Raw genomic sequence first — 12,093 nt, forward strand, 5'->3', positions numbered from 1 at the left:
TACTGTAAAAATGACACTGGCAGGGAAGGGGTTAATTTTATTGGAGAGGGAGGGGTTAATGTATGCCTATGCTTACTAACGTGTGGGGGGGAGGTGACTGAGTGAGTGAGGGACAGATCTGATGTTCAGCTATGCTGAACACTCCTATCTGTCACTCCCTGTCACTTAGGAGATCCGCCCACTCTGTTTACACAGGCGGGCGGATCTCCAAACTGGATTCCCCGACGATCGGGGCAGAGCAGCGGCGATCGCCGCTGCTCCTCCCCTGGCCCGACTCCCGCTGTGAATGGAAACAGCGGGAGCGCGCCTCCGGCGCCGCGCGAGCGCCGCCTACAGGGGGAGGAGTCTTGCGACGCAGGTCTACGTCGTCAGACGATAACGAGCCACTTTGCCGCAGTAGTACTACGGTACTCAGCAGTAAAGTCGTTAAAACCAAATTTAATAAAGGCAAATACACTTACAGAAATCCAAGTTAAAAAGATGCAACAAGCTGAAGAACCATCTTTATCACTGGGCGTTATTTTATTATCACATTGTCAAGTTTATTTGGAGGCGCAAAATAACAGCCCATGAACTGAGAAAAGTCAAGCGTGCAGCTGCCAAGATGCCACTTGCCACCAGTTTGGCCATATTTCAGAGCTGCAACATCACTGGAGCGCCCAAAAGCACAAGGTGTGCAATACTCAGAGACATGGCCAAGGTAAGAAAGGCTGAAAGACGACCACCACTGAACAAGACACACAAGCTGAAACGTCAAGACTGGGCCAAGAAATATCTCAAGACTGATTTTTCAAAGGTTTTATGGACTGATGAAATGAGAGTGAGTCTTGATGGGCCAGATGGATGGGCCCGTGGCTGGATTGGTAAAGGGCAGAGAGCTCCAGTCCGACTCAGACGCCAGCAAGGTGGAGGTGGAGTACTGGTTTGGGATGGTATCATCAAAGATGAGCTTGTGGGGCCTTTTCGGGTTGAGGATGGAGTCAAGCTCAACTCCCAGTCCTACTGCCAGTTTCTGGAAGACACCTTCTTCAAGCAGTGGTACAGGAAGAAGTCTGCATCCTTCAAGAAAAACATGATTTTCATGCAGGACAATGCTCCATCACACGCGTCCAAGTACTCCACAGCGTGGCTGGCAAGAAAGGGTATAAAAGAAGAAAAGCTAAGGACATGGCCTCCTTGTTCACCTGATCTGAACCCCATTGAGAACCTGTGGTCCATCATCAAATGTGAGATTTACAAGGAGGGAAAACAGTACACCTCTCTGAACAGTGTCTGGGAGGCTGTGGTTGCTGCTGCACGCAATGTTGATGGTGAACAGATCAAAACACTGACAGAATCCATGGATGGCAGGCTTTTGAGTGTCTTTGCAAAGAAAGGTGGCTATATTGGTCACTGATTTGTTTTTGTTTTGTTTTTGAATGTCAGAAATGTATATTTGTGAATGTTGAGATGTTATATTGGTTTCACTGGTAAAAAAAAAAATAATTGAATACTGTATATTTGATTTTTGTTAAGTTGCCTAATAATTATGCACAGTAATAGTCACCTGCACACACAGATATCCCCCTAAAATAGCTAAAACTAAAAACAAACTAAAAACTACTTCCAAAAATAGTCAGCTTTGATATTAATGAGTTTTTTGGGTTCATTGAGAACATGGTTGTTGTTCAATAATAAAATTAATCCTCAAAAATACTCATTTGCCTAATAATTCTGCACTCCCTGTATATCTAAAGCCGGTGCAGCTATGAACCAAGCGACATGTATAGTAAAAAAGAATAGCGCACACATGCAAAAGAAATGACTATCAAATATGGAGACAATCCATAAATAAAAATGGGGATTTGGTCCCACCATATGGCCATATCGTGCTCAAACCCACCACTATGTCAAAGTACCCCATTGCCAGTGGGTACTACACTATCCATAAAAAAGGGGTGAATCCAGCCTCTCTAACCCTTGGAGACAACACTCCTTGCTGGGAGAGATGTGCTAATGCACTACAAGGGACTCCTCCTATATCTACTTGATAGTGGACACTGATAGAGTACAGGTGTGTGTGGGGGGTGGGGTGCTCAACCTCAGAAGTCTGGTCAGACCGAATACATAATAAACAAGCAAAAAATTGGGGGAGCAAACCCTGAACATGTATATCTAAAGCCGGTGCAGCTATGAACCAAGCCACATGTATAGTAAAAAAGAATAGCGCACACATGCAAAAGAAATGACTATCAAATATGGAGACAATCCATAAATAAAAATGGGGATTTGGTCCCACCATATGGCCATATCGTGCTCAAGCCCACCACTACGTCAAAGTACCCCATTGCCAGTGGGTCCTACACTATCCATAAAAAAGGGGTGAATCCAGCCTCTCTAACCCTTGGAGACAACACTCCTTGCTGGGAGAGATGTGCTAATGCACTACAAGGGACTCCTCCTATATCTACTTGATAGTGGACACTGATAGAGTACAGGTGTGTGTGGGGGGGTGGGGTGCTCAACCTCAGAAGTCTGGTCAGACCGAATACATAATAAACAAGCAAAAAATTGGGGGAGCAAACCCTGAACATGTATATCTAAAGCCGGTGCAGCTGTGAACCAAGCGACATGTATAGTAAAAAAGAATAGCGCACACATGCAAAAGAAATGACTATCAAATATGGAGACAATCCATAAATAAAAAATGGGGATTTTGGGGTTACCAGTGACATTACTACAGTAATCAGAGCTATAAATATGCACTGTTACTGTAAAAATTACACTGGCAGGGAAGGGGTTAATTTTATTGGCGAGGGAAGGGGTTAATGTATGCCTGGTGCTAACTAACATGTGTGGGGGGAGGTGACTGAGTGACACAGGGACAGATCGCAGGTCCACCTATGCTGAACCCTGCACTCTGACCCTGCCTGTCTCTTAGGAGATCCGCCGGCTTTGTTTACACAAGCTGGCGGATCTCCAGACTCGATTCCCCGACGATCGGGGAAGAGCGGCGGTGATCACCGCCGCTCCTCCCCTGGCCCGACTCCCGTTGTGACTGAATACAGCGGGAGCGAGCCTCCGGCGGCGCGCGCGCCGCTGAGAAGGGGGAGTGTCTGCCGACGTAGGTCTACGTCGTCAGACCTACAAGAGCCACTTTGCCGCAGTAGAGCTCTAGTGAGCAGCGGTAAAGTGGTTAATATTGTTGATTTACTATTGAAGCGCATTACTATCCACTTTCACTTCTATATAAAAAATACACTTATGTAATAAACTGTATAGATAATACACTTGCATTTTATTAAAAAAAAAACATTGTGCGAAAATGGCCTGTGCAGTTTTTTTTTTTTTTTTTTAACAAACAAAAAGCCCAATTCAATTCAGTAAAGCACACCTAGAAAATTACTTGTTGAACTAGCACAAGCTGAACTGATGACCCATACACTTCAAACACTTTATTTTACCCAGAGTTCAACTTTAAAAAATGAGCATGTTTTATGGTACACAGTACTTCAGCAAGCTAAGTGTCATTCAGTCATGGTTTACAGCTACTTTATGATCTAACTGTTCTTTTTTTTTTTTTTTTTTTAATGAAGGTAGTGCAATGTCTCTGCAATGTTCTGGCATACTGATAACATATGCAAATGCATTACATATAAGATTATAGTTAAGAGATAGAAATCGTGAACAGAAAAGAATATGGCATTCCAATTTCCTACAAAATCACCTTGAAAACTGCTGTTTTTTTGTATGCGGAAAGAAGAGCATCGATATTTGAGATAGCAGAATAGCCATGTAGGTCCCGCAGTGTTCCCAAAACACTACTTTGACGTGGCAGCTAAAATGCATTATTTCCATGAAGTAAGACTATAGAAGTGAGAATGATACTTCTACATTTTACATTTTTTCCTACAATGCTTTTCTGTTATAGCCATAGATTACACTTATGTTGGCATTACATTGTACCAAACTGGCACTTTAGTACCCACTTGCCAACTGTAAATAAAAACTAAGCTGCAATGCATTCCTGTATCACCCCCAAAAAATAAAAATGAATGCCACAATGATAGCAACATATTTTGTGGGCTGTTTACTCCGGCCTTGCCTGAAGTATAAGAGATGTATCATTGTTTTGCTAAAGAATAGTTTGGTCTACTTTTCTCCACATATTTTCCAGGAAGAATCCCTTATTACTCACCTGAGACAATATTAGCTGCAAACACAATTCCTCTTCCAGTTTTTCGTTGTTAGATTGTAGCTATACCCAAAGATATAGGGCTTTACAGCTACTGAGATCAGCGGCAAAAGAAAAAGAAGTTTTTTTTTTTTTTTTCATTGGTATTTTCCAAGTATGAGCAGCAAAAGTAACTTTCAGAGTTAGATTAAGTTTTATAGTTTCCACGAACATCAGATAGATGTGTGCTTAAAGGTCATATTTGCCCTAAATTGTTATTTCATTTTTCTATTGTTAGTTACAAATTAAATCACAAATGAGTTATTATTTTTTTTTTATAGTCAATCATTTGTTTATTCTTAATATGGTTAGTTTTTTTGAAGAACATGATGCAACTGTTTGGATTTTAATAATCAGTGTATTTTAGCATAAATGGGATATTTAAAGTGAATATTATATTATATATTTCTCCAAGCAATATAACAGGTATATGATGCAGTTTGCCTGCAATTTTAAATAAAGAAACATTTATTTTGTAGAATGAAGCTGACTTTTAAAAAATAAGGTCCCATGGTTTCATTTGTTTGACTTACTCCAGGATGCTATATATATATGCATTGTTTGCTGCATTTCCAACCCACTATGCTGTACTACATGTCTCAATTACCACTTGTTGTGTATCAGTTTTCATTTCTGTACCATTTTCATTTTTATTTGTACTTGGTATTCTTGAATAAAAATGTATTGAAACTAAAAAAAAAGAAAAGGTCCCAAAATTTCTTTTGATACACATGTAGACATGTGCTTTCACAACCTAGTAGTTGTGCATGTTCTGTGAGCCATGTAGCTGGGGAAATAAGGCTATTAGCACAAAATGTATTGAAAATGCATTGATAATACAAAATGTATTGAAAATTCTTAGAATGGAACCTTGGAGCCCCCTTCTGTAAATGCATGTATGTTCGTTATAAAACTAAAAACACTAAGGTGTCATTGACAAGGTATATTACTGCCAGCTGTGGCAAGAATCTATCATGTCATACCATCAGGAAGGCGTGTGATTTGCCCCGAATTTTATTCAGGAGCAGGATAATGACTTCTAACTTACAGCCAATGTCATTAAAGCTGGCCATAGATGGTTTGAATCTCGGTTAGTTCAGCAGGGACCGGCCGAGATTCAAACCATGTATGGGCAGGCTGGTTGCATCCAAGTTGATCTATTCATCAACTTAGGTACAACCAGCCTGTTGGATTTTTCATATGCTTATTTGCCAGTAGCTAATCACTGTGTGTTCTCCTGGCAAGGGCGGCTCCCCGCCAGGAGGGAGCAGTTGATGGGGGATCAACACTGACTATGTTGATGGGAGAACAAAAGATTTTATTTCCTGTAACCCGTGGTTGGAGGAAAGAAGTTTACACCATCTATACCTGGCTTAAGAACTTTCTTAAGTGTAGAAAAGTGTAAAACAGAAAACAAAGAAAACAGAAAACAAAGAGTCCTGAAAGTGATGGTTTGGCCCCCACAGAGCCCTGGTGTCAACATCATCGAGTCTGTCAGGGATTTCAAGAAGAGACAAAAAGATCTGAGGCAGCCTACATCCACTGAAGATCTGTGGTTAGTTCTCCAAGCAGAAACTCAGGACCCACTGCACCATCGTTGGGTCTGACAATGGGTCCAGGATTTCATACCGATACCTAATGGCAGTCAGGGTGCCATTGTCTAGCCTGTAGAGGTCTGTGCATCCCTGCATAACTATGCCTCCCCAGACCATCACTGACCCACCACCAAACCGGTCATGCTGAACAATGTTACAGGCAGCATAACATTATCCACGGCTTCTCCAGGCCCTTTCATGTGTGTCACATGTGTTAAAGGTGAACCTGCTCTCATCTGTGAAAAGCACAGGGTGCCAGTGGAGGACCTGCCAATTCTGGTATTCAATGGCAAATGCCAATCGAGATCCACCTGCCGGGCAGTGAGCACAGGGCCCACTAGAGGATGCTGGGCCCTCAGGCCACTCTCATGAAGTCTGTTTCTGATTGTTTGGTTAGAGAAATTCACACCAGGGGCCTGCTGGAGGTCATTTTGTAGGGCTCTGGCAGTGCTCATCCTGTTTCTCCTTACACAAAGGAGCAGATACCGGTCCTGCTGATGGGTTAAAGCGGAGTTCCACCCTAGTTATACATTTTTTTATAAAAATACCCCCGGGACAGTCAGGGCTAGCACATTCCACAATGGCTAGCCTCTGATCTGTCCCGGGTTGCACTTACCTTTCAGGAGAAATACTTACCTTGAAATTGTCTTCTCCAGCGCTGCCATCTCGGGTGTGGGCAGCTTGAAGCCAGGGCGATCCTCTTCCGCGTCCTCTTCGGTCCTCTTCCTCCTTCTTCGGTCCCACGATGCACTGCACCGGCCCCGACGTCACTTCCGGGTCGCGCGCGTCATCCCTCCACAGCTTCTGGGCATGCCCAGAAGCTGTTTAGAAGGGAATGACGCGCGCGCCCCGGAACTGACGTCGGGGCCGGTGCAGGCGCAATGATTCCTGGGAGCGATGACGTTCAGCTCCCAGGAATCATTGCAAAAGCCAGGAAGTGACGAATCGCCGTGGCCGCCGAGGGGAGGAAGAAGGAAGTAAGGTGAGTATATTTTCTCTAAAAGGTAAGTGAAAAAAAAAAAAAAATTGCGATTATCCATTTGTTTTTCAGGTGACCGGGAGCGAGAAGATGGAGGTAAGTATAAATTTCGGGTGGAACTCCGCTTTAAGGACATTCTAGGGCCCTGTCCAGCTCTCCTAGAGTAACTGCCTGTCTCTTGGAATCTCCTCCATGCTCCATGTGCCATCCTGGAGGAGTTGGACTGCCTGTGCAACCTCTATAGGTATCACCTCATGCCAGTAGTGATATTGACCCTAGCCAGATGCAAAACTAGTGAAAAACAGTCAGAAAAGATGAGTAGGGAAAAAAATGTCAGTGGTCTCTACTTGTAAAACCATTCCTGTTTTGGAGGATGTCTCATGGTTGCCCTTCTAGTGCACCTGTTGTTAATTTCATTAACACCAAAGCAGCTGAAGCCTGCTACTTAACTAACCAGATCAATATCCCAGGAGTTTAAATGACTTGATGCTATACTCTGATTAAAAAGTGTTCCTTTAATTTTTTTTTGAGCAGTATTCATATATATATATGTATATACATAGATATATGTTTATTTATATAGTAGTATTTATGTATATATATGTTTATATATATATATATATATATATATATATATATATATATATATATATATATATGTTTATTTATATAGTATATATCTTATCTTTTAACCACTTAGGGACCACTCACCGCAGTTTTACGACGCTACCTTGACGTTAAGTATCGGTATTATGGCAACAGATAGCTGCCATAATGCCATAATCCCAGTATTTTCCTACAGGACGAGCGATCCTCTTTCACATAAAAGTGGTGCCAGTGGCGGATTCGCAACAGGATCACTTTTATTGGTGGCGGGAGAGGTGCCCCCCCTCCCGCCGCTTCCCGGTTGTTTTCCCCGCTTACCTGAGCCGTCGGTAGTGGGAAAAACAATCTGGTCCTTTCGAGTCCTAGGCAGGAAGTCAAGTAAAGGCAAGATGGTCCTCACTTGGCTATATGGCCTTGGAGGACCGGAGCGATGTCTTACATCGCTTCCTCCAAATGGCCTTAAAGGGCCCATTTTTTTCATGCTTAAAAAAAAATGACATTTTTTTTTTCTTTAATGTGTAGATGTGAGATCTGAGGTCTTTTTGACCTGTCCTGCCTATTTCTATTACATGGGATGTTTACATTCCTTGTAATAGGAAAAAAAGTGATTCAAAAAAACATTTTTTTTAAAGAAAAAAAAAAAAAAAAAGGTAGAATAAGGAAGAAACAAAAATTAAAGCACCTCGTTCCTCCAAGCACACGCACAGAAGTGAATGCATACACAAGTCATGCCCACATATGTAAACAGTGATCAAACCACACATGTGAGGTATCGCCGTGATCATTGGAGCTAGAGCAATAATTCTAGCCCTAGATCCCCTCTGTATCTCTAAACTGGTAACCTGTAGAAATTTTTAAATTGTCATCTATGGATATTTTTAAGTACCAATGTTTGGCACCATTGCGACCATGCGCAATTTTGAAGCATGACATGTTGGGTATCTATTTACTCGGCGTAACCTTATCTTTTACAATATAGAAAAAAATGGGCTAACTTTGCTGTTTTCTTATTTTTTTGTTCAAAAAAGTGTATTTAAAAAAAAAAAACTGTGTTTGTAAGACCGCTGTGCAAATACGGTGTGACATAAAGTTTTGCAATGATCTCCGTTTTATTCTCTGGGGTCCCTGCTAAAAAAATATACATAATGCTTAGGGGTTCTAAGTAATTTTCTAACAAAACATACTGATTTTAACTTGTAAACAACAAGTGTCAGAAATAGGCCTGGTCCTTAAGTGGTTAATTTTCCTTTAGGAATAATAAAGTTTTCTGAATTTGAAAACCTTACATTTACTCAGTGAATCTTGACGAACCATTTCAAAATTTAACATAAAATACTGCACTTCAAAGTTTTCCTTAAGAGGGTGAAGTCAAATTCACCACCGACCTGAGTTCCTTCCTCTGACTGTTAACTCAAAGAGTCAGAAAGAGGAGAGTATCTCTACTATGAAGTCCAATCAATGTTGAAATGTGTCAGTGGGAGGAGCTAAAGGGAGTGATGGTGACTTCTTTTCTACAAATTATAAAGTAGAAGACTTTGGAATGGGGAATTTGGATTTCTTTTGATGTATACTTTGATCAGTGAGGGTGGTCCTCTGACTGTGTTGGCACCCATATTGTAGAGGCAGAGCTGATTGGACACCTAGAGCAGAGCGATTTGTGATTTTTTTTTTGTAGCTATAAATGTTTATTTCTTGGACAACATACTGTATATTGCCAAGTAAACCTTTTTGCTTTACCTGTATCTAAAGTCAAACATTTTTTTTTTTTTTTAGTTTTGGATAAGGGTGGGACACAAAAGAATATCTCTGTCCCTGCTGGGGGGGATATTTACCCTTTATATTTGTCAAGTTTCATTTGTTACCAGAACAGAATGTGAAAGGAAATCTCCTAACGAAAACAACTGTCTAAAGGGCTGTACATGGGCTGAATTTCAGGGGGCATCGGCCAGTTGAATAGAAACTGGCTGAAATTTGGGCCGTGTGTACGGCAGCCGGTCCAACAGAAGCCGGCTCGGAGGGCATCACCCTTGTCGGAAAACAATAGCTTAGCTGGAGAGATCACTGTACTAACATTGCATAGCTAGGACAGGGATTCCTCCAAAGCTGTTAGTTTTTTTTTTCCGTTAAGCCCACTGGGTTAAATGAATAAAAAAACTAGTAGTGTGTACTAGGCTTTAGAGGGGATTCTCTCATTTTCTGTTGTCTCGCTGGAACAGGAAGTAAAGGGAAATCTCCCTAACAGGAAAAGGTTATACAAAAGGTTATCCCTCCACCCCCTGAAGTATTTTCCTTTTTATTTATACATACTTTTTTTCCTGCAGTCTTCTAGCTGGTCTTTTGATGTTATCACAGCTTCCTCTGATGGGGTAGTGGAGGTGGTATTTTTCCAAGATTGAGCAGTGTTTAAGTAATAATGTGAGAGCACCTCAAACCTAGAGCAGTATAAGTCCAGAATGCATGATGATGCTCCCCTTAGGGTGCATGTAAGCAACAAGCTGAGCTCAGAGAAAATGGGCAGAATGACATGACTGCCATTCTGCCTGAAGGGGACTGCCAGCGTTATACCGAGGAGGAAGCCGGGGGCAGAGCTGGAATGTGAAGAGAGGAATCTAAAGATAAAAATGGTTCTACTTTATCAAACATATAAAGGAAGAAAAAAAATCTTATAAGGTTTATGAAATATATACCCATTCTGGTAATTACAATGCTTCACGTTTATTTCTTCATTTTCTGACCTCCCATTTATAACCTTAAGCCTGACTACAAAAGACATGAGTACATGGCTTCTGACTGGTAGTCAATAAAAAGAGTGGCATCTCATTGAGAAGTGCAGTTCATGAATAATCTCCCTGAATTAACTTTTTCAATATGATACCATCGACAACCAATCACAAACAGTTTTGATTTGTCAAACACAGTGTATTAAGTTAGCTGGTGAAAATTTTGGCAAACATAATTTAACCAAATTAAAATATTTGCAATATATCTTTAAAATTAGTATTTTGCAAGTATGGATATAAAAAAAAACAAAAAACACTTGTACCACAGAAACGTAGATGGTATTTTCATACACATTTTCATACTCCTTATACACAGATATCAGTTAAGAATGACTCCCTTTATTTTTAAAAGAGATTTCAGGATGAAAAGAGGTGAGATTTAAGCAATTATATTTATATATATATATATATATATATATATATATATATATATATATATATTTTTTTTTTTTTTTTTTTTTTGAAAGTACATGTAAAACAATATAGCAATATAAAAATAATAAAGTGCAAAGTAAGCCCTTAAAGGGTAACCCCACTTTGTGTGGAAAAAAATAACAAATAAAGAAAAAACAATATAGTATACAATTGCAACACAATTCAGATTGTAATTGAATGTTAAAAATTACTTTTCCTTTTCAATCTGCAGCTGTTGTAATTTTCTGAAATTGCAATGCAATATGGCTACCTGGAGCTGTTCTGTACACAGAGTGTGAACTGACCACACCCCAGAAACATCATTTCCTGCTTGTGTGATTGGTTCACCAATTTTCCCAGAAGTCTGCCTAAGATATAAGTCAGATTTCTGGCATCCCTTGCAACAAAAATGTCATTTTTGGTGAGATACTCCAAATAGGAACATGTCTAAAGGGATGCAGACCCAGCAGTTTTCTTCATTAGTGCTCTGCAGCTTCCACAGCTGACAGATAATTATGAAACCACTCCCATTTGACCCATTCAGCACAGAGACACAGAGGAACAAACAATGATTTCTTCAGAATAACAAAAGGTAGGAATCTGCAACAACGTTTGTTTACATTCTTGTAAAGTACAGAGATCACCCAGAGGGGAATGTTTTGTTCTCAACAAAAGTGGAGTTACGCTTTAACTTTAACCTGTCAGCCATTTTTGTTTTCAAAGCTGTTGTGTCCCTTTTCAGTGCCTTTATCTCTCACTGGACAGGACAATGGCAGGTGGTAGAGCATAAAGTAAAATTCAACTATTTGGCCCCATAGAAACGTCTCCTCATAATGTGCTGGTATTCACAGAATATTTGCACATGATGGCACACTTGTTTTTAAAGTGCCCCACTCCAGCACTGCAAAGTCCATGATCCTCCTCATCACTGTGTTGCTGGTGCATCCATCTTTTCCTAGGCTTCTTCTAGGTTCAGGAGTCTTCAGCCACCTTGACTGGCCAGGCCTGGATCGTGTAACTCCTACACATGCACATGGAAGTACATTCATCCTAGCAACTGGCACTTTATCCCAAAATCTTACAATTTGTATATTATTCTTCCCTTGATATACTGACAGTGTACAATTCATTAAACAATAAATAAATAGAAATAACTGTGAGCAGGCAGAATGAAAGATTTCATTGCAAAGAGATATACATAGCCTCTTCTACCATAAATATCCATCTGCTAATGGTTTCCTACATTCCAAGTTTAGTTCCATTGGAAAGCTCTTCTCTGACTAGGCCCATCCTCTGTCCAAATCAGCTGTATTGTGTTAAGTTGTATACATTTTCTGATATGTGATTACATACCTAGTATAATTAATGGTGTTTTAAAGTTCTAAACTATTGCAGCTTACCTGCTCTCTCCTATGTGTAATGAGTGATTGATATGCTAATGGATAATTCTGTGTGGAACTCAACCGAAGCTGTGCTGATATGGGCAGGATCATGTCCGAGCTTGAT

Source organism: Pelophylax lessonae, assembly GCF_965119305.1.
Source record: "Pelophylax lessonae genome assembly, chromosome: 5".
Lineage (NCBI taxonomy): Eukaryota > Metazoa > Chordata > Amphibia > Anura > Ranidae > Pelophylax > Pelophylax lessonae.